The sequence below is a fragment of the Cylas formicarius genome, unplaced genomic scaffold (assembly GCF_029955315.1).
Source record: "Cylas formicarius isolate icCylForm1 unplaced genomic scaffold, icCylForm1.1 PGA_scaffold_3__17_contigs__length_32017465, whole genome shotgun sequence".
Lineage (NCBI taxonomy): Eukaryota > Metazoa > Arthropoda > Insecta > Coleoptera > Brentidae > Cylas > Cylas formicarius.
Window position 1 is genome coordinate 16,233,772 of NW_026844326.1, and position 22,936 is coordinate 16,256,707.

At 33.6% G+C, this 22,936-nt stretch overlaps 1 protein-coding gene and 1 long non-coding RNA gene across 2 annotated transcripts in view; one reads left to right on the plus strand and one right to left on the minus strand.

The window, feature by feature from the left end:
* Nucleotides 1–22,936, minus strand: part of LOC132700060 (rho GTPase-activating protein 20-like) — a 280,908-nt gene that overhangs the window by 223,693 nt on the left and 34,279 nt on the right. The gene's annotated exons all lie outside the window — the stretch shown is intronic.
* Nucleotides 5,923–22,936, plus strand: part of LOC132700064 (uncharacterized) — a 61,397-nt gene continuing 44,383 nt past the window's right edge. The window contains exon 1 of the long non-coding RNA XR_009618596.1: nucleotides 5,923–6,051. This is a non-coding gene — a long non-coding RNA (uncharacterized LOC132700064). The remainder of the gene's footprint in view (nucleotides 6,052–22,936) is intronic.

Genomic DNA, 22,936 nt, shown 5'->3' on the forward strand with positions numbered 1-22,936 from the left:
AGCGCAAATGCAGCTACAAGTTAATAGAAGTATTTGTAGACTGCCAATCTTAGATCTACGGAAATAAGTAAAGATCTTTTAACTTTTCAGAACATGTAATTTAAAACAAAAAGCAGGGAGGGCTGACAAAGTTTATCTGATGAAAATCATGAATACGATTTTTTGAGAACATTTCTTGATAAGCCTAACGCCTAAAGCAGGTCTTGGTTTTTTTGGTGATGTAAATTACGCAGCGGATCATAAAACTAATCCCAGACGTGGTGAAATGAATTAAGGACCAACACAAAGTGGTGAGCTATCTTTGTTGGTCAGATGCTTCAGGGCATGGGTCGAAAAAACCACAAATCACAATTGCACTCAGGGCTGAAAGAAAGAGAGAATAGAGGATCAGTAAGACAAAGTTAAGACGCCTAAAACATTGATTGACACCCATGAAGAATGCTGGATACTGAGGTTTTACCTATAATTCTGTTCTATCAGGGAAGAGACATGCTATATACGAAAGAATACCACCAATCATCAAAAGATTTGTGGTTGGTGCACTTTGCTTCGGATTTAATGCACCAACAACTATCCTAAACTAACCCAACCGGCTTTTTCTTTTCTGGTAATGCTTTGAGTTAAAGTATTATTCAGAACACATGGCAATCGTAAGAACAATTTATGAAAAAAAAAGACGTTGAAAAATAGGGTATAGTTCGGCACAAACTTTACAATGGAAAGGTTCTCACGGAAGCTACTGACGCCAGTAATCTCGTAGCTGATTAAAATTAAAACTTGCAAATCCTCTTAAGTAATTCAAAATTGCATCAAAATCGATCCATAATTCAAAAATTACGGTATATCTTATGATCGGAGTTTAAACTATAAGATGGACTCGATTTCCGCTTATCAGTGCAAACATTATCGCAAAAGCGGACGGTGTTTTCACGCATCGAAGATCCTCGCGGTGCTCTGCTCGAAAAAATTACCATAAAATTGTGATGCTTATGAAAGAAGAATGCGACGACTTGCCCGTACAGCGTTAGAATTTAAATCGGAACCGCAGCGTACGTGCGGCATCACAATGGCTTCGACAACTTACATGAATTACAAGTAAAATGTCACTTTGCATTTAGCTGATTTGAAATTCAAAATGGGGAAGTACCCATAAGTACGGCGACGCGTCGTTCGTAACTGCCGAGATTTGTGTGACAGTTTAATGCCGACAATTTTATCTACGCTCATGGATTCGATATTTATTTACGGGTATCAGGAAAAAACGTTCAAATTTGGGAGAATTACTGAAATTAATTTTCTCGTTCACTGCTGACTCGGCTTGGATAATTTTTTAATTGTAGCTTAAATCTTCAGAAACGATGTTACAAAAACAGTTTTATTTTAATTATAAGAAATAATTGAGACCGAATCAATCCGCCTCTCATATTTCGTTTTTAAATCTACTTTAAATTATTTAATCAAAATACCGAAAGCCAAAGGCTTATTAGAATTTGTCTTAACCGTCAAATCCAGTTGCCGACCCCAACGTGTCTGCCAAGCATAATTGGTTAGTCCGGTTGAGGAATTGGGATCTGGAAATGTGGACATCAAGCCTCCATACTCTAAAGCGACTACCACAGGTTTCTTGGTGTGATTCAGGAAAACTGTTTTGAGTATGATATAAATATAACAACAAATGAAACTTACATCTCAATTTAGATCACTTTAAATTCAACAATGCTACCACTCCCGGATTTTGTAAACTTCAAATATCAAATTAATATCTATATAGGAAATATCTCAAACCTCAAAAAATAGGATGATCTCTGTTCGTTGTGCAACATGCTGAAGTGGGATATTTGTGCATCTGTTCTATATATAAGCAATTGCAGCAATTTTTTGGAAAACACAAGGACTGTAACCACATATTTTAGAACCTAATCAAAGAAATTTACAAAGACTTGTTTCTCACAACTGGTGGCAGCAAAAGTTATATTATCAGACCAGTACGACGGGACTTGCGTTTAGTGAAAAAGGCACTGGCATCGACATCATATTTTGAGTAATAAAATATTATATTATGAACTATATATAGTCTATAATAAAGCGAAAGACGAAAATACAGAACTTTGAGCTGATTAGGTAACCTTAGAGCAGTAATCCTTATATTATTTTCTCATAAAACTAGAATCATTAGAAATTTCTGGTTTCTCTTAAAAGAGTGGGTTTCCACCATCGGTAGAAGAGAAGAAAAAGAAATACGAAAAAAACGGCATTACAATTACGTCATGGATATCAATTTAAAGATTTTTACTTCTGCTGACCTGAAAACTGATTTATATTGATTTCCATTTAGGCTTAGTTTCACCGCGGCACCAAAACACGATCTGTCCAGATAGCATCGGAGCTGGAAATGTAATATGGTCGAAGGATATTTGAATGTCCTAAACAAATACTTTTCTAAAATACTATTTTTTCCGAGACGGCATCTCGCCAGCTATCGAACTGATAGCAGAGGGTCATCACGTCTATAAAAGCTCAACCAAAAGCCATAAAAGAGAAAAATATTATTAAAAAAAAAATAAATTAAAAGCCTTCAAAGCCTTTAATCTAAAATCAACAACAAAGATAGAATAGGTACAGCACTTCATAAACTTGGAGAATATTTTAAATGAAATGAAAAATTATTATAAAATGTTATTTATGGCACCAACTGACAATTTTGTCGTCTGTGATCCTATCTGAAATAACCAAAGTAGAAATAAGTATATGGAGAATGGCAAAGGATAGGCATTTTAAAATTAGGTGGCCATAAGGGATTTATATTTTTAAAAAATTTCGGACATCGCAGCATTGCGTGTATAGTTTTTAACCAATTTGGCTAAAAACCTAAAATTTTGTTTACGTTACGTTTGTTTTCATGGAATGCCGTATTATATTAATTTAGATTTATTTTTTCGTATACAGGGTGTCTACAAAGCCATGTACGTTTTGCAAAATATGTAATTGTAAATTTAAACGTGAATTTTCAATAAAACCACAAGTTTTTATTAAGGCAATCAAAAAAGAACGTTTCGAACGTTATTGATCTATAAGTATTAAAGCATACCGTTACTATTTTGAACCGTTTTGAAGATAAAAGCAAAAACCTAGAATAATGCAATTTTTGCAGTAAGGCTACAGCAAGAACACGCAATTAATTCGATAATCAATATTCAATACTATAAATTTCATCAATAAGAAAACAAGATAAATATAATTTGAGGACACTGCAGTTTCTTCGGCCCAACAAATTTTGATAAAATATGAAGAGGATCGAAACTTAAAAGTTAGAAAGAATTATTTGGACTGTCGAGTGTAAATTTTCAAAAAAAGCTCTGTTCAATAGAAGAAACTCACCCTAATCTTGTTTGTTATAGTAATAAATCCATTCAATTGCCAAAATATATCGCCATGGCTTACGACTAAAATAGTTTGTTGTAAAAATGTTTGCTTAAAGTTGCTAGTTTTTTGCTTTGAAGGGTTCAAAGTAAATATGTTATGTTATAACACTGCTAAATCAGGAATGGGTCATTCTTTTCATTGTATCCTGTAGTCGATAGCTTAAATCTCATGACATAATATGATACACCAGCCTATTGCCAAGCCGTGAACTAAATTGCTGATTCTTATGTAAAACGGTTGAAAGAGAGATAATTATTTTCTGTACATCGATACAGAAAATACAGCAAAATTTTCTAAAAAATAATAAATAAAGCGCCAAAATAGTTATAATGTATATTACATAGAAAGTTTCAGTACTTTTCGTCTAAAATAGTATATTATGCAACGGCAACGGAATGGCATAAAATCTGAACGAACCGTTGGTGCAAACCTGGTGGAAGCGGCGTGCGTAATTCTAGGCGATGCTGAACGGCAACTTGGAGTGTTATATGAATACGTTTCGCGAACGCAAAACACACACGTTTCTGCTGATGGCGAGCTGAATCGCCGCCGGCGAAACTGCCTCCCATTCGGAATGGCCGGATATCAAGAATGTTACCAAGTGGTTATTTAATTATGGTAATTTAATGATAATGGATGGACGTTAAATATGACAAGGACAATCTATGAATACGGCCGATGTGGAACGACAAATACAAAGATTCCAGATAAAAATATACGCGAAAAATAAGTACCGATATTTTTCACCTGACATCGTTAAAATGTTTTGATAAGGCGAAATGCGGTTTGACCTAAATCAAAAACGATCTCGTATTTTAGTCGGGATTAAGCTGATGTGATATATTTTTCGATTGTTGTAGTAGTTTTATAATTATTTCCAATTTGCAACTATACCTTAGGATAAAAACGTCGACAGTGTCAACTTTCTTCATTTTATACCCACCAGTGAACCTATATTTACAAAAATAAAAGTACAACTACACAATGCAATATCTTCATAAATTACCCGAAATCTCAACAAGTACATCAAATTTAGATTTTAATAAACGGCATTTGACTTACGAGCTTCTTTGACACGAGCGGAGCGAGTGTTTAATAAACAAGTAACTTAAAAAGTTCACCGAACGTGTTGGTATACTATACTTTTTCGACGACCGTTGATTTTCGGGTTCATTTTCGCAAAACAACACGAATACATACACTGGCCCAATTCAAAACGTGGAAAATATCTCCGAAAACACCCGATTGCTCCCAAACCCCTGCGGTAATATCCCGCAAATGTCCGAAGTGGCTCAGGTATGTGGAAAACGACACTAAAGTGGCAAGGTGGCGCTTCCCGCAAGTTAGATCGGTGTGTAATTAGACATTTTACAGACGAGAGAAGAAAAAATAAATTAATTTAAAAAAAAATGTCTTTTATTATATTTTCTCCACATTGACATTTTCCCTATTCCTATTCTATCTGCAGGGCCCTCCTGCTCTGATAACCAAAGCCATTCCGAATCATCTCATGGCGAGATTGGACAGTTCCCCACCTAGTCGTGCGCAGCAGGTTAGGAGACAAATTGGAATTTCCTCCTCTGTTGTTTTCATTTTGAACATATCATTAAACATATTACTGCAGAAATTAGTAGAAACGTAAGCAAGTGTACAGCTTTTATTATTGTATTATTATAGATTATAGATTGATGTTTCCAAGCAGATACCACCCCTTTTTTCACTTAGTAGTCACTTCTAGTAGGTAGTGATTAAACGAATACATACGACAAGAGTGATCTGTATTTATCTGTGTAAGTAATATAATCTCTATGTGTGTCACAAATTCTACTCCGATCATTCAGATCTCAGAAACTGTAGAGATAATAGATGTCCATACTCAATCTATATCCTTATCTATATGTCTTGATGATAACGCATATTAACAACCGTTTAAAGAAAAAGTAAAGTCTTGATCTTGACTGCTGTTGCATATGAATTCTCAAGTTCTCTGTCACGAAAATAGTACGTAATTAAAGAAAATTAACTAAATTTACTATAAGTAGTGATTACTTTTTTTAAACAATTGTTGCGTTAATTAACACACGACTTCTATGTAGTTCCGCAAAAAACTGTACTTTCATCGATGTCATCAGTACGTTAATTATCAGTCAGGTAACGAACAGCCGCACAACAAACGCGAATTCTCTTTCGCATAATTGCCCCCAACGACCCCGCGCGCCGATCCATTTTCCATTTTTTTTTATAAATATAATTATCGATGTTAATCGACCGTAATCTCGTCCATTTTTTAAATATCGTTAACGCTAATAACAATCTGCAACTAATCGATCGGCCGTGCCCGAGTTCACTTATGCAGAAATTATTTTATATCGAGCAGTATATTCCGCACAAATGAAAAAAAATTAATTCGCGTTACTGGCAAATTAAAATCCGGAAGGATGGGACTTATTAACGACTTCAAAAACATTGCTTCTAATTACGTCGGCTAAAGTGATCATCTCGCGACAGTAGTCGTCAGCTTTGCGTGTCTAAAAGCTGGTGTTAATGGTTTCGTTTTACAGTATTTCTTGGAACACCTCGTTGTCTAAAAACGATCAACTGTTTCCCGCACATACTGGCGATGGCGATGTAAGTTTTTTACGACAGTATATCGAAGCAGACAGCAGCCGTCATAATAACAATACAATAAGTCGCTCCCGTTTATTGATAAATTTTGGACAGAGAAGCGTTAAACTTTGACTTTATAGATATCGACCCAAGACATTAAATCCAAAATTAATTTTTTGACTTTCGGGCAGTCACGTTCTTCGCTTGGAAATGTCAAAGATTCCAATTTATTCTAAAAAAACTTAAGCTAAACATTAAACAGTACAAAATTATTTTTAATAGATATTTAATTAATTAATATTTAGAAACAGGACGCTTATCAAATTGCAAATTCGGAAATTCTAAGGAATATGACGTCCCCACTGTCAAAATTTTTATATAAATACATTTGACGTCAACGCACTCCGTGTTTCAGGTGGTATCACTGCTGATGTCCGTTATTCTTTTGTCCAGTTACTCCTCAAACCTGATACGTCAGACGAATACAATGATTTGCGCCCAATCAGTCTTCCACTGTTGATCAAAGTGTTGCAGAAGATGCTATATCAGCAAACGTATACTATTGCCAATACACACAAAATTTTACCAGATACACAGTGGCATTTTGGGAGTAAACACTGTACAGCAACCACGTTTCGCAGTACTTTGGATGGCTCTGTGTAAAGCTGAGATGTTTTAACTTTTCTTTTTACTTTCTGTTTATTATATGTTGCCTGTGTATTTAATGTATATAAGGAATGTCAATTAATAACAATAATTCGCACAAGCAGAAAATATCAATCATCATCTGCTTGCGTCCCTACATGTTATGGTAAAATATATCTTCCCTATAATTACCAACTTCAATAAAGATATACCAAAATTATAAAACACTACCAAGTCAGTACAAAAAAAGCCAAATCCCAGAAAGAAAAAAAATACATATGACGATATTAGAAGGTATTAGAAAATTTGAAATCCTTCGACATACAAAACCTGTTCGCCATTGAGTAGCATTTTTTCAATTCAGTAATGTGACGTGCTAATAATAAATTTCAGAAACAATCCTCACTTTGTGCCTTTTTGTTTGAGAAAAATGATCTTCGCACACTTGACTTAATTGAGAAACAGCAGACGATTTGGAATCGAATAAAATCATTGACAACTGTAGTCAAAGTATGTTAAATTTTGGGAAGAATCGAACAATATTTTTATCTAATAATGGATTTTACAATCCGTAGTTTATGTTGGTACTGCTAGATATTAGCTTAGTGGATAATAAATAATTGTATACATAAAAAACTGTCAATGTTTAATTTTTTTATATCTTTGGTTAAATATCACTAGGTGCTAGGTTTCTAGTCTAATGCTAGGTGCTCGTTTTCAGTTGAGCGAAACGTCAGCGAGTTTGATTTATACACAACCGACACAGATTGAATTCAGAAGATTTGCAAATAGTAGTGAGTACTAGTGTTGCATACCCTGCAAAGGGCACGTTCTTTCCTGTTTCATTATGGAGATTTAGATACGAGTTTCGCAATTGTTCTAATTCAAGCAACAAAATGGACGCATATATATTTTCAAAAGTTAGCGCATCATATTAAAATATGTATTTTACGAAACCATCCATTGAAACTTGGTTAAAGAAATTAATAATTTGTTGGTATCAAAAATAAACTTTGCTTTTGTTTTGAAGTGCGTATTTGCCTAATAACTGTTTTGCATCATATTTAAGAAATCTTAAGCTGACCAAATGATTTCTAAAATGTCACTCCATACGCTGGCGTACTATAGAATTTGCGTATTGCCCCTATTTGCTAAATTTACTGACCTCATATAGAGAGTAACAATCATCATGTTACTATAAACAATTCGCTAATACCTAAGCTGTTAAGGTCAAAATATCCGAGAACGTATTCCGAATTTCACACCTGAAACTTTTAGACATGGCGAATGGTAGTAACATAAAATGCCACATTGAGAAATAAACATTACACTAATATGTAATGCTTTTAATCATAAATTTTATTAAATTAATTAATACCTTCAGCTTTCCAAACCGCAGTTAGATTAAACTTCTTAGATTTCGTAGATTAAGTACTTAGTTTTACCATAATATAACGTAGCGCCGAGGCTTGTTTACTATTGTTGTCGCTAATTTTGAAGCACTCTGTATACAAACCCTAAACAAACAAAACACCACTTTCAAAGAAGAGCTAATAATAATCGAAACGGGTGAAGGTATACCGCCTCGGCAAAAAAGTATCAATAACCCGATAATGTTAAAAATTTGTCTAAATATAGATAACATCGAGATTTTGCCAAGTTAAACTGGTTCTCGGGGGGCTCTTTGGCGAGTGAAAAATGGCGAATCGACGGGAGAGCCAACGCTTTTTCGAGACTTTTTTTTTTCGCTGGTTATTTATTTGCCTATCTTATCGGTGAATTAAACAAAAACCGCCATACCGGGTGACCTACTCGCGAACCTCCTGTCGCATCTCGGACAAATGGCGTTAGAATATTCATAGTTCCCGGTTCCTTCTATTCCCGTAGCGTTGCCAAATTTATCTGGCTAATTTTGGGATTTTGCCCTTTTGATCATCATAATTGGCGTTTTCTTATTAACACTTTTTTTATCCATATCATTTGATGTATGTAACTGTGTAACGTGTTTAAAACGTTCGGACTGCATGTGCAACATCTAGAAGCTAAGCTCATGAAAAGAAGAAGATTTACAAATTTTGGTTTAAACATAAAAAGGATAAAGTCTTTATTACCATTATTATCATTACCATATTACCATTTTGCTGAACGCTGTGAAAAAACATAGAGCCTGTCCGCAAATTTGATTTAAAAAAGCAAACACAATGTCTTTTTTGTGCATTACATTACAAGAGGACGCGAACTGAATAAAATGTTTTTAAAAAGCACAGACCTTTAAGAATAGAATTTTCACTCACTTTTTCTTGATTTTTCTATTTTGTAGCATTCAAGAAAAAATGCCTTAGAGTGTGCCTGAGGGGTACAAGGTAAATACTAAATTGACGAACACCATGCTTGCGGTTATATATTTGTTTTATATAAACACAGGTCTACTGCGACTTTGATGACCCTTTTTCCAAAAATCACCATATTATTGCTCTATCGCGTCATTTTTAATAGCGCTCTATATCTTAAAAATGTTGATATGAATATGTTTGTTTCATGTTAGGCATGATTTTCATGTAAATAGTCAATACAGCATTGTAACCTGTCTATGCGCAGTTTGGTTAGTTTTGGACGGCGTGCTACTGTGTTCGCGGCTGTTGTCTTCGATGTTACGTATTTCTAGTGTTCTAGAACGTATAAATATGGAAAGAAGAATTTTGTGTGAACAATCCAAGTAACTTTTGTTTTATCTGTGGTAGTTATGACGTAGTGAAGCAAAGGCAAACTTTTGTGAAAAATGTATACCACGCTTATTTTGGTGTAAAAATTGGTGACCAAGAAAAGTCCTGGGCGACGATTTTTATTTTTGTTCTTGTAATGTTCAAGGATTAAACAGAAAAAAATAACAAACAACTTGTGTATCCCAATCTTAACTATTCGGTCAGTTCCTCATGGACCAGATGTACCGATAACTACCACCCCAAAGTAACTAGAAAACGTCATATCGCCAGATCAAATGAAATGATTTAATTAGTGATTTGCACATTCCAAAGGATACATCCGAATTTTTAGAGGCCAGACTTCGTGACAGTTATGTCAATATTTTACTCAGGAAGGACCGCTCGTGTATCGCAACAATATTCCTGACTTAGTTTTAAAATTAAGAAATGTGCCGTATATAAAAGACGGATCACGCCTGTTTATTGACTCAAATAAGCGTAAATTAAAAGGCGTTACAAATTTCGGAGTTGTTTTGAAAAAAATAAACTACCTAGAACATCAGTGGATGCTTTGTGGTAACCTTAAAGTGCTGTGCATGCTCCTAGGACAACTGGGAGGTTATGCAAAATGTCCATGCTTTATTTGTGAGTAGGATAGCCGGGCAAGAGAACTGGACTCAAAGAGAATGGCCCTTTCAAACAAGCCTTACACCTGATACCAAAAATGTAATAAGATATAGCTTAGTTGAGCCCAAAAAAGTTTTACTGCCCCCTCCTCATTTCAAATTTGGCTTGATGAAGCAGTTAAAGCCCTAGACAAAAATGGACAGTGTTTCAAATATTTGTGCGAAAAATTTCCAGCCATATCTGATGCCAAGATGAAAGAAGGTATTTTTGTTGGGCATTATGCAAAGCCAAGGATTTTCAAAACACAATAACCAATGTCGAGAAAAACGCCTGGCTTTCATTTGAAGAAGTAATTGATTGAGTTTCTTGGGAACTCTAAGGACGAAAACTACGGAAGCATTGTTCACCGTCTAGGTTGTAATATGAGTTTGAAAGTGCATTTCCTGTTTTCACCCTTAAACTTTGTTCCTGAAAGTCTTTGAGCAGTTGTCGAAAATCAGGGAGAAAGATTTTACCAGGACATTAAGGAAATGGAATGGCGATACCAAGGCAGATTGAGCATGGCTTATTACTGCTGGATGTTAAAACGGGATATGCCCTTAAAAACACACAGCCGGACAACGCAGCTTCTTGCCAAAAGACGACGATTTCACTCAAAAAAATCTGAGTAATTTTTTTTTTCACTGAATTACTGAATAAAAAAATAAATTATTTTAGAAATATCGTTTTTTGTTCCACCTCCAAAGTTTTACTTTTCTTCTTTATTGCAATTGCAATCGTTGCTTTTAGTTGAGTTGCCTTTCAATACATCTAGCACAGTTATCCGTTTGATTCGGAAAAAGTGATCTTGCTGACAGGACACAACAAGAATACTCTTCAATAAAAAACTACAAAATCGAGATTTAATTCACAATTTATTAGACTAACGTTTGAGAACAAATCTACCTCTCGAATTCGTGTCTATTTTACAGGTATAATGAGTGCCTATAGCACCTCAAAGACTTGAAGAAACAAATAGCCAAAGCATACAAGGTTAGAAAATCAAAGTACAAAAGCTGCCGACCGCTTTTCTAGAGGATTTAATGTAACAGGTATTATACGCTGTATAATTTCTTCTTGCTGTGTTTGACAGCCTGGACTCAACCTGATCTAATTCCTAAACATTGTGGTATCATACATCTAAGCCGTTCAACTAACACTAACGATTTTCATACTGAATAACAACTTATGGTGTACAACAAGGTTGATAAGACCACGACATAAACTTTAGTAGTCGCTTGTTAGCTTAACATCATACTCGACCGTTTTCCTCATTTGGTCCGCGCTAACTATATACAAATGTTACAATAAACAACGTTTTCCTTACTGGCTTATCTTCGCCGTTTTCCTTGACAAAATTGCGAGAGACTCTCGTTAAGAGCCGCGCGGCGCACAAAGGACGTCATAAAATTTGTAATATCCTCGCAGTAAACGCCCGTTAGATAACTTTCACGCGACTCTAACAACATCATTTTTGCCTAACGGGTCTCAAATTTCTAAGTCTATTATTCTACATTCCCCGCGCTAGTCGATTATAGCAGCACCTAATTGATTGCTCAAATTCGTTTAGCTGCTAGAGATCTGCGGAGTAGTGTTGAGCCAATATGCAAGGTCTTGCAATAATTAGGTCAGTCTAATACGCTAAAATAACGAGACCTCCCTTTTTATTTCAATATGTCCAAATTAATACTTAAAAAGCATATCTCACGTGTATACTGATTTTTGAAATTTGCTGCACCATTATTTAGATACGAAAGATATGAGAAGTGTAGAGGAGTTCGAACTTATTCCTTGCAATAATTTATCTAAAGTTGCCTCATTGCGTATCCGCCATGAAGCATCAGGTGATGTTATAAAATAAAATAATATTTGTTCTATAAATATAGTGGTAAATCGGAGTCGACAAAATTTTAACAGGGTATTCGTAACTTAAGATATTAAGCTACGTTTAAGGGTCTCAGCTTTACAGTGTAAAAAGATATCAATAAAGGAATTTACCGTTGATTATAAAAGCGGCCTCTATATTGGTTCCATCCCATCGATATTTTTAACAACTAAAAACATTTTTTGCACCATTCTGGTTATTTTGATTTATAGTATTACCTGTCGGAAAAGCAACGGAAATCCCTGTCTATGGCATAATACAATTATCATTATCAACTATCAAACCAAAAAAGGATTTATTCGCTTTTGGAAGCAGACATTTTTTGAACGAACAGTATTTTTGATAAATTCATTTATTAATATTTATAAAATTCTGTTGTTAAGACTGATCACGGTGACATACATTGATAAATATAATAATAAATTTACAATTTTATTTACAAACACTTCCGGATCGACACTTTCCAGCTGAGAGCCACATTTTTCAAAAGTTTGTTAAAAACGAGTCAATTAAAAAATAACAAAAAATATATCCAACTTGTTTACGGAAAAAGAAGATATCAATTTCATTACGTTCAAGGAATGAACGAATATTTTCGAAATTCTGAGTTAATAAACAAGGAACAACCAATATTTAATTAATAATTAAGAATTAACTTAAGACAACACCTCAACAATTCTTTATTAAAGCCACAGCGGACTACGAAAACAGCGCCTTCTGAACAGGAATTGACAAGCTCTGCGCACTTAAATTATGAATTTCAACTTGTCTAGTGCTATTCCAAGTTGTTAATTAATTATAATAATAATAATAATAATAAATAATTTTTAAAAAACCATAACAATAAAATGAAGTCTTAAAAAACAGAACATTTCCAATCGGTCATCTGAAGATACGAATTAAAAGTCGTTATAAGTTGAATATTTTATCTTAAATTTGATATATCGTTATCCCTAAAGAATTCATTCAATCAAGGCCTCTGCAATACAGAGTTATGAATTGTGCTTTTTGCTTTTTCTCAGACATGCTACAAATAATTTCAGGAAAATTATTGATTTTAACTATGTACAAGTATTAAAGTATAAGGAAATAAAGATGATAAGCTATGAAGTGAAGTAACATCTCTCAGGTAAAAGTTTAATTTTATGTATCCAGTCAACAAATAGATCCTAGTTTTTAAACACAAACAAAATAAGTCTACAACTATCCATATAGCTCATTCTAAAGATACTACGTATATTTTGTTGTAGCAGCAAAATTCCGCCAAAATCGGAAACAGAAGTAAATATTTACCCCTAGATTGAACGAAGGCATTGTAAACAATCAGTGCATTACTGCTGCTCACAATCCTAGTAATTACCCTCAGTGTATAGAGGCTTATCTAAATTTACTACCACGCTTTGGATACGAGACCTCAAATCAAGCATTTTATTATTATTATTCTTTAATTCACGCAGGCAAGTGCGGGTCAAGATTCCAGTGTCGGTGAAGTGTTGTCACAAAACACTAGAGTTTTGCGTCTAATGTTCTATTGCGATTTTTTGGTTTAACACCTTTCGCATTATATATAGGATAATTGCAGGGTTATCTGCAGTCCGACGGCTTCCAGATTCCGTGCCAGCTTCGTTGGAATTTCCCCGGTCGCTCCAATTATAATGGGAATAGTCTTGATCGTCCCTGCACCCCAGGTCTGCTTCATGTCCTCAGCGAAACCGTAACGAAGTAGCGTAATCAAAACTGACTATTTGATCTGCACCTTGAATAACAGAATAATGGAAGCAACGACCGTCACAGTGGCATTACGCAAAAAACGCCACTATTGCGTAATAATTAGGGAAAAATCGGAATTGTACCCTCGATATGCACACGTGGGTCTTAAAATCGCCATTGTTGACCGTAATGCGCGTTTAAATTTTTATTGTCTGTATGCAACACTTGCGCGAGATGCGTGGGAGGTTCGAATGCATTACCAGGGCGATCGGAGCGCACGCACATAAACATAAAATATCGTAATTACACACGTGCATATAACCCGGTCTCGATGATGTGCTCTTTGCGAAAAATGCAAATCTCAATAGAAGGTCGTTTGTAACAATCAGTTCTAGACGCGAGTCGTATTGTCATCTTCGGTGATAAATATTTAGTATGAGGCAGTGACAATGAGACATTTAGGTTACCTACGGCGTACAATAGGCTGCGAGATTTAACACCTATATTTATATTCGATTCAATTATATTTCACAATGTAGAGAAATGTATACAGGTTAGCTGATATGCAATATGCATGCCTCAAAAGCTAGTGCACTTTACTCAAGAGGCGCAAAGATCCATTCCAATGATTTTATGGTTTCTTGGTTTTATAAGTGAGAATAGACCAAACTTGAATAGCTTGCGTATAATGTTAAATACTTAACGACTACACAACATAACACAATGTTTCAGAATACGTATGCTGAATAATATTTATAAAAGTCATTTATCAAGTCCAACTTTACATAAGTCTTCAAAAACATATGCTGTGAGGCCACTTAGCCACCACTTTATTTATGGGCATTCTAGATCTTTTAGGCACAAAGCTTATTCTGATTATAAGAACTGAAGTGAAATTAAGGAATAAAATATATTATTATATACAATTAATATAAATATCCATAGAATTTTGGTTATCAAAAATTACAATACGATTATTTGTTCAGTTAAATTTTTTTCTTAAATGTTATTATACCAAAGCTGTCAAAATAACCTAAACTTAAAATTGTAAAATGATGATGAGTTATGCCAGCCTTGTCTTAAAGCAACGAACTATTGTGAATACGGGGAATATTTGTTGTTTATTAAAACGTTATATATTCTAACTAACAAAACAATTAAAAAAGAGGAGAACAAAAAATTTCTAAAATTAATTTAATTTATTTTATAAATAAATTTCAGTCGGTAGCTACTTTTGAAACCGATGAAAGTTTTAAAAAAATTTATATCATTTTTTTCATACCTTAACAACAACAATCGACATCTCACTATCCGAATTAGAAAGTGCAAAATAACCTTTTTGCCGTATTTTAATTAAAACTTATTTGTTAGGGGCTATTACGCATCGCTTTTAGCAATTATAAAAACTTATAACAAATTCTTCAGTTATGTGAACTATTAGGTACCTTTTTTTTCAATATTTATAAAGAAGCCTATATTCATGAATTCATAAAAAATAGAGGATCCAACAATTTACAGTGAGGTTTCATTTTAATTCTAATGATTATTATTATTATTTTTGCGTTAACAATTTAGAGTCGATTTATGATACAATTAAGATGAATGAAGAATAATTAGATTTTCCTAATGATTATTGATATTATGATTATTAGTAATTATAGGATATATTCGTGACATATGAAAATCACAAGCAGATTTATTGACTTGTAACAATTAAGTTGTTTTTTACCAATATCACTTAGTAAAAGTATTCGTGTTGTTTTGCAAATATGTACCCTGGACGTAGAACAAGTATAGTCTGCACGCGTTTACTAAGCACTCGCTCCGCTGCGCTCAGCCAAATTAAACTCATGACTGAAATGGCGTTATTAAACTGGATTCGTAATATATTATTTGCGTTTTATGTTCTAAATTCCATTCGTATAAACATTCATAACCCATCTCGCAGCTTTCAATCCTTTAATATAAAATTTTTGCGGTCACATCAAAGACCGGATATATGCGCGGAAGCGGAAAGTTCAGAAAGCGACATAATTCTGAAATTAATAGCGTTTAAAACGAAACGAGGAAAGGAGCTATAAAGTAAAAAATTATTACCCACAACCGTATGGACGCAAAGTAGCTTACTAAGGTGCTTAGTTATATACCATTTTTATGTTTATATATATATATATATATATATATATATATATATATATATATATATATATATATATATATATATATATATATATATATATATATATATATAGATATAAAACTTGTCCAATCGACATTTTTTTTAAATTATAATCAAAACCATCACCACCGAGAAAATCTGGAAGTGGAGTATGGAAGTGCCAACAGCTCAGCTAACTCTCTCAAAATCACATGCTTTATCTAAATTAGTTTTAGTTCCTTCGCCGTGGGTCTTTTGAAAAGAAAATACTCTTAGATAAATAGATAATTTATGGGAAACTGAGATTATTGTATAGGACGGACCAAATTGGAAACATTTAAAATTCTAAAAGAGATAGACGAAAATTGGCACCGAAAAAGTTTTGTTTTTAACAAACCGCTGTAACCTTTTCGTTGTGACAAATTTTCTGTTCTTACCTTTCCCAAAAAACATACTTGATATTTTGCTCGACTTTTTACCTCTTTCGATAATTGCGTAATGGTTTATAACTTTTAGAAGAATCGGTTGTGATAGTTTGGTTTATAAAAGTCGAAAAGAGTTTAAGAACAAAAGGCCATAAACTATTCATCAAATTATCATCATATAACACCATCAACTTCCTATGAGTTACAAGAAATAATAGTTCTCAGTGCCGTTAAGAACATGAAAAGGAGTAGCAAAAACTAAAGTTAGTACGCATTTATTTTCTGTATTACGGTCACACAGCCCAAAGCCTATTTGTTCAAAGTTCTATGTTTTTTTCAAAGAACTGCTATATTTTCACTTTAAAACTACTATACTCACACCATTAAACTCTATGTAAAAATGTAACATCGTGAAACTGAGCCAAAGACACTGACATTAATTTTCTTCTATCATTTTAAGAAAGTGGCCCATTCTGTACATACAGGGTGCCTAGCCCTATATCCATAATTTTTTTCTGTTTTGAAATAACCGTTGTTTTTTTTTTTATAAAGAGTCAAAACGTGAATTTCCAAATCATTTCATCACTAAAGTGCTTCGCAATCAAAATCTTTCAGCGTCCTTTTAGCGTGGCCTTATAATTAACTGAACCTGAATCAAAGATAGTTTCGTACACTAAATTGCTGGCCATTAATGAATACTTCCCCTTCTGCTTGCCCCCTGCCAATATTCTTTATCTGTGTTAATCTCTTGCTGTTATTACTTCATAAAAAACGCAGCCGGCCCATTTGTGTTCGTAAATTTAAAGTTTTGCTTGCTTAATGTGGTTTGTTTTATAGATCAATAAATGACGACAAAAATTAAAATTAATGCCCGCCTCGCTTCACGTGCATGGGCTAGATTCGCGTTTCGCGACTAACGAATCGCCGCCTTGCCTTTTATTATAAAAAAAAAGTATTATCTTTATTTCCCAACTTGCGTTACTTAATTTTGCAATAATTTCGCTGCCCCGCCCATGTTCCAAGCGCTTTTATCTTTCATATACACATTACCGTGGCGTCGGACAAGCCTTTGAAATTCTTAATAATTACTCTTGGCACAATTTCATGTTGTTTGCCTTCGTGGTCACTTTTACAAGTAAGAGGTCCATCGGCGGTCGCTGACCGCTCGCCTGTGAATTTCTCTGCATCTGCATTTTGTGTGATATAAGCATATGATAAACGCGAGGAATACAGAGGATGGCCGATGTAATATAAGTTACATTTTTAACTACAATCCATTTTCCTGAGAAGGAAGGGAAAATGAATAAACGACAATTTGTTACTTAAAAAAAAAGTATCCGATATTTCACAGGGAAACTTTTTTAAAGTATCTTCGTTTCCGAAATACAAGATTTTCGAAAGGCCTGAGAAAAAGAGAGAAAGAAAGGGGTGAGGGGAACACACAGTTAGTAATAATTCTTATTAATAATTTTCTTTTATTCCATTTACGAGGCTAGAGCCAAAATTTCCCTGCCTGACATAGATGGAGCTCCAGTATCGCGATAAAACTTTGTCTTCTTTTAAATATATATCTTAGTAGGCTGCGAAAAAAAAATTGAAGTCTTAGTTTTTTACTGACAGCATTTTAAACAATACGTGTCCGAAAAAATAACAAATTGAGTATAGAGCAGTCATAAAGTTTTTGACAAAAGAAGGGTTAGCACCTAAAATTATTAAAGAAAGGCTGGATGGTGTGTACGGCCAAAGTTCTCCTTCGTATTCTGTAGTAAAAGAATGGGCAAAACGTTTTCGAATGGGGCAGGAGTCCCTTGAAGATAATTCAAGAACTGGTCGACCAGTGGAGGTCATAACGGAAGATATTGTTGCGATTGTGGAAGAGGTGGTATTGAGGATCCACGTTTGAAGGTCAAGGAAATCTCAAAAATTACTAAGCTTTCTGAAGCAACTGTTCGTCGAATCCTGCATGATCATTTAGGTATGCATAAGGTTAGTGCAAGATGGGTTCCTAAAAACCTTTCGGCTATTCAAAAACAACGCCCTGTCGAGTGTGCGCGGTCTTTTTTGGACTCTGTGACGGGAGATGAAACTATGGTTCTCTATAATGACACTCTATCGAAAAAAGAATCAATGGAGTGGCGTCGTAAGGGTGAAGCACCTCCAAGAAAATTCAGAGTCTGCCAGTCAACAAAAAAGGTGATGGCCACGATCTTTTGGTAAATATTACGCAACATTATTACATAAATTGCGAGACTCCATACGTGTAAAACGTCGAGGAAAACTGACCACTGGCGTGCGTCTTCTGCACGATAATGCACCTGACTATACTGCTGGTGTAGCACAAGCTGCCATTTTAGAGTGTGGGTTCCAACAGATCCTCCCTACAGTCCAGATATGAAAAAAGACTTACGTGGAAGGCGGTTGAACGACGAAGTTGAGTTAAAAGAGGCTGCTTTACTTTGTTTTGCAGACAAACTAAAAGAATATTTTTTTAAAGAGATTGAGTTGTTAATAAAGAGATGTAATAAGTTTATTAAAGTTAAGGGGATTATATTGAAAAATAATACAAAATTGTTACTCTACTTTGTTTCTTTCATATTCAGGAAAAGGAATGTTACATTCAAAACAACAATATCATTTTTCGTACACTGAAAACGGTTTTTACATTTTTACGTGAAAACGGTAAAAAATCATGGTATCAAATTTACTTTAGCTTCAATAGCAACTTCGAAAATCATTTTCATTTTTTGGAGGAACCAGTGCTATCCTTTTTTATTGTTAAAAAAACTTCAGCCGAAAGACTTGTAGAAATTTATAAAAAGAAAATTGCACCAGAAAATACTTCCAAGCATAAACCATTTCATTGTCATAAGATAAGATTTTTTAACACCCAGCACATCGAGATTAAAATTGCGTTCATTAAAGTGCTTGTCGAAGAAAATAAAGGATTCCAAGAATGGAAAATATTTTCTAAATAATAAGTTATAGGAGGAATTAACAAAATTCTTAAAGCAGTACTACCTACACGAATGTTAAGAGATATAATGAAATAAAGTACTTTAATGAACTTTCCGTTTTAAAAGCCAAGAAACTACACATATTTGGTGTGTTAAAACCTTAGTTTTAGTTTAGACATGCTTATAATTTTGTGGAGCTTTCATAACTTCTCAAAACAGCCACTGTTTTTCTTCTGGATTTTGTATAAGTTTATCCAAACGTCTATATTGAAAATTTCGTTTTTTTAGTTCAAACTGACCACGTGGTGTACTTCTAAATTTTTTAAAAATTGTTTCATAAATAAAAAAGTAGTAGACTTCCCCCTAAAAGCAGAATTTAAAAATTCGTGGCCAAAAATTACACTCACTCTTGGGGGATTTGAGATGATGAGATCAAATGGTGGTCGTAACTATTTTATCAGTATACAATTTTTTTTATAATTTTTGATGACCTTTTTCATTGCCATTATTTTATTTTATATATCTAATCGAATATAATTCCTATTATTTCGTTATTTTAATTTTATTATTAAACTTAATATTTTCATATAATGTAACCTTATTAAAAATATAATTTTAAAAGATATTGTAAGCTCATTTTAAAAACTTCAACAATATATTAACAATGGCAGATAGGAATTAATATGACAGTTTGAATGTTTATAAAAAGTTTGGTAACTAAAAATCGTTACAACACCGCTTGGCAACATTTCAAAAACCGTATCTGACATATCTGATTTCTTTGATAGATTCTATAAATTTCGCCGCCCTTGCATGACAAGGGTTGGAATTCCTCTGATTTAAGTGCCTACACCGTTGGTTTAACTTGACATAATAGGACAAAAAGGATATTGATAAACTTTGTAAACGACCGTTGTTTTATTGCAATTCTTAAAGTAAAATTAATTTATTTGCGACTAAATAGACAAGACGCCAGAGTAGAAAATTGCTGTCCGTGCAATGGAAGAGGTGTACAAGTTCAGTCAAAACGTAATAATTCTTATTTCAATGAACGTTGTTGTGACACCGAACCTGTTTAAGTGGTACGAGATATCTGTCGTTACACTTATGTCTGATTTCACAGCTAATGTGCGCTATTAAGTAATTTACATGCGATGCAATGAACTCGGCGTGGGAACCAGACAAAGCGAATAATGTTCCATCGCTAACAACACTGGGAATTATTAAAATGGTAAAAATTTGATTTTAATTTTAGGGTTGTTGGGCCATATGAGACAATCAAGAAACATGTTTTTTTATCAAAGATCCTCTAAAAATAATTTATTATAGTCCAAATTTTAATTTTCACTAGTTTTTTAATGCACCTGTATAACTTATGGCTAAAATCTATCGAAAACTTTCGATCACTCCTAAACCCGCGACTAAAGTACCTTTCGACGAAGCTAACGTTCTTGGGTATTTTAAAATAGGGAGTAGAAAAACGCATTTTATCACAAAGTCTCAGAATATAGAAAGAATAGGTTTATACCAAAGAAATTAATTAATACTTAACTTAAGATGCGACTTTAGTTAAACCATATTGAACGACTTCTATGTCTGTTGCTTGTTAAAATGTTCAATGTTTGTTGCATTTATTATTATTATTATTATTATTATTACTGTTATTATTATTATTATTATTATTATTATTATTATTATTATTATTATTCATAGAAATTTTGTAGGATTTAAATGATTGCTAGAACATACGTGGATGATAGCTTATTTTCACCCGATATCGCCATTACCCTTTATGTTTTCAGGAAAACTGATAGATTTACTAAAAAAGCGAAGTTAATTAAGTTTACACTTATTTTAAAATAATTTAAAAAACTATTGATGCGATTAACATTTGACCCTAATTGCCAATTACCACTGGGGCGAACAAAGAAACAGCATCGATTTTAAAATAATATTAATTGCTTAAACAGCTTCTGCTTTGAAAAAAAATTTGTTTACACAGTTTTAATTTGTATAAAATAACTTCGCTAATATTGCTATCATATTCAATAAATTCACAATCACAATAAAAGATTATCGTTTTGCGAAAGGTAAGCTGTACCGGTTGACAAGCATATAATTAGTACTGTGTCTCCAACAATGTTTTAATAACGTCGGGGTAATTTCCGTCGACACGTATCATTTGGGACCGAAGCAGACTTTTTAACTACGTATATTTAACCACAAGGATAAACGGTATATAAACATGTTCTAAGGCTGGATATTATAAATTTGCTTCTGGGCAAGCTGTACCATATTATGCCATTAAAAACAGGTTTAAATTTAGTGGTACTTTTTGTAGATATATCCTCGCTTTGTTAGGGTCTCAGGTTTCCATGTTGATTTTTTTCTTCAAAAGATTCTAATGAATGGGGCTGTGCGCGGCGTTAAAGTGGGCTTTGACACAGGGCCTATCTCTTTCATGCATTAACCTTGAATTTTGGAACTGTGTTGAGGGCGGTGGGGTCAAGGATATAGCCATAACGATGTGAAAATTTTGAAATAGCGTGGTTAAAAATTTTTCGTCAAATAATTTCCGTCGTACTATGATTAAACACCGTGGTATAAATAAAAAAACATACACAACAGTAATTAAGTAACATTTTCTGCAAATAGAAGGAATTTGGAATAAATAGTAAATGTATTATTCGTTAAAATTGGAAACCTCAAAAATGATAATGAAAAGTTTATTTATATTGAAATGGAAAACATGAATTAGTTACCATACTATCAAGATTTTACACTGTAAGTTGTGACATTATCTGCGAATTTTAAGAATGAAAATTAATCACTACTGTTCACTAAACGTTCTGAAATGTGTTTTGCGTAGTAGTAATAGAAAGAATTTTGTAGTACCAAAATTTCATTTACTAATTTACTCATCGTAGAAGAAATAATAACTCAATAGAACCCAGAACAATTGCTACAAAAAATACGCTTTGTTAACCAAAGAAGGAAGTTTGTGAATTAGCTTGGGGATTAAAACAGAAATCGCCATTATTTGTGGAATTGTGATATTACAAAATTAACAGAAGACAAAAGCGACAATCATTAATCTCTGTACACTTTACGCAAGTTAATTTGTTTTGGTTTTCATAACACGTCAACAGAGACCGATTTTTACATTTTTACCTTATTACATTTTACATTATACACACAAGTATTGATTTTAATAAAATTTCTCACTACGAATAACTTCAAATCTTTTGGGCAAAAATTACTTTACGCCCTTCAAAGTTCTCCGCTGAATCGAAAAAATGAATTTAATGCTGTTACTTTCGCGCTTTACTTTTTTAACTCACTCAAGTTTTGAAACAGACACCATTATGTATGTAATTGAGTTATCAAACAGAAATGGCCATGACGAAAAACAATATGAATAGCAAAATATTATCTGTGTCTTTTCATCTCGTAACAAAAGAAAATTCAAGGTAGCAGGCGAACATAAATTAATCAAACAAACGAAGAAGATCATAACGAACGCTAGTAAAAGCTCATTTATCACAATTAACTGGTTGAAAAAAACCACGATTCGTTCGAATCGGCTTGCCTCCCACTTGACTGGAACATCCATTAGTTTGATCTAGCGGACGTGCAATAGTACGAGTTCATTTGTTTTTTTGTTAATTACAAAACCGAAATAAATCATCCTACGTAACTGCTTAGCTAAGAGAGAACCGAAGCAGCATAGACTACATTTCTACCAACAAACGGCAGCCTGT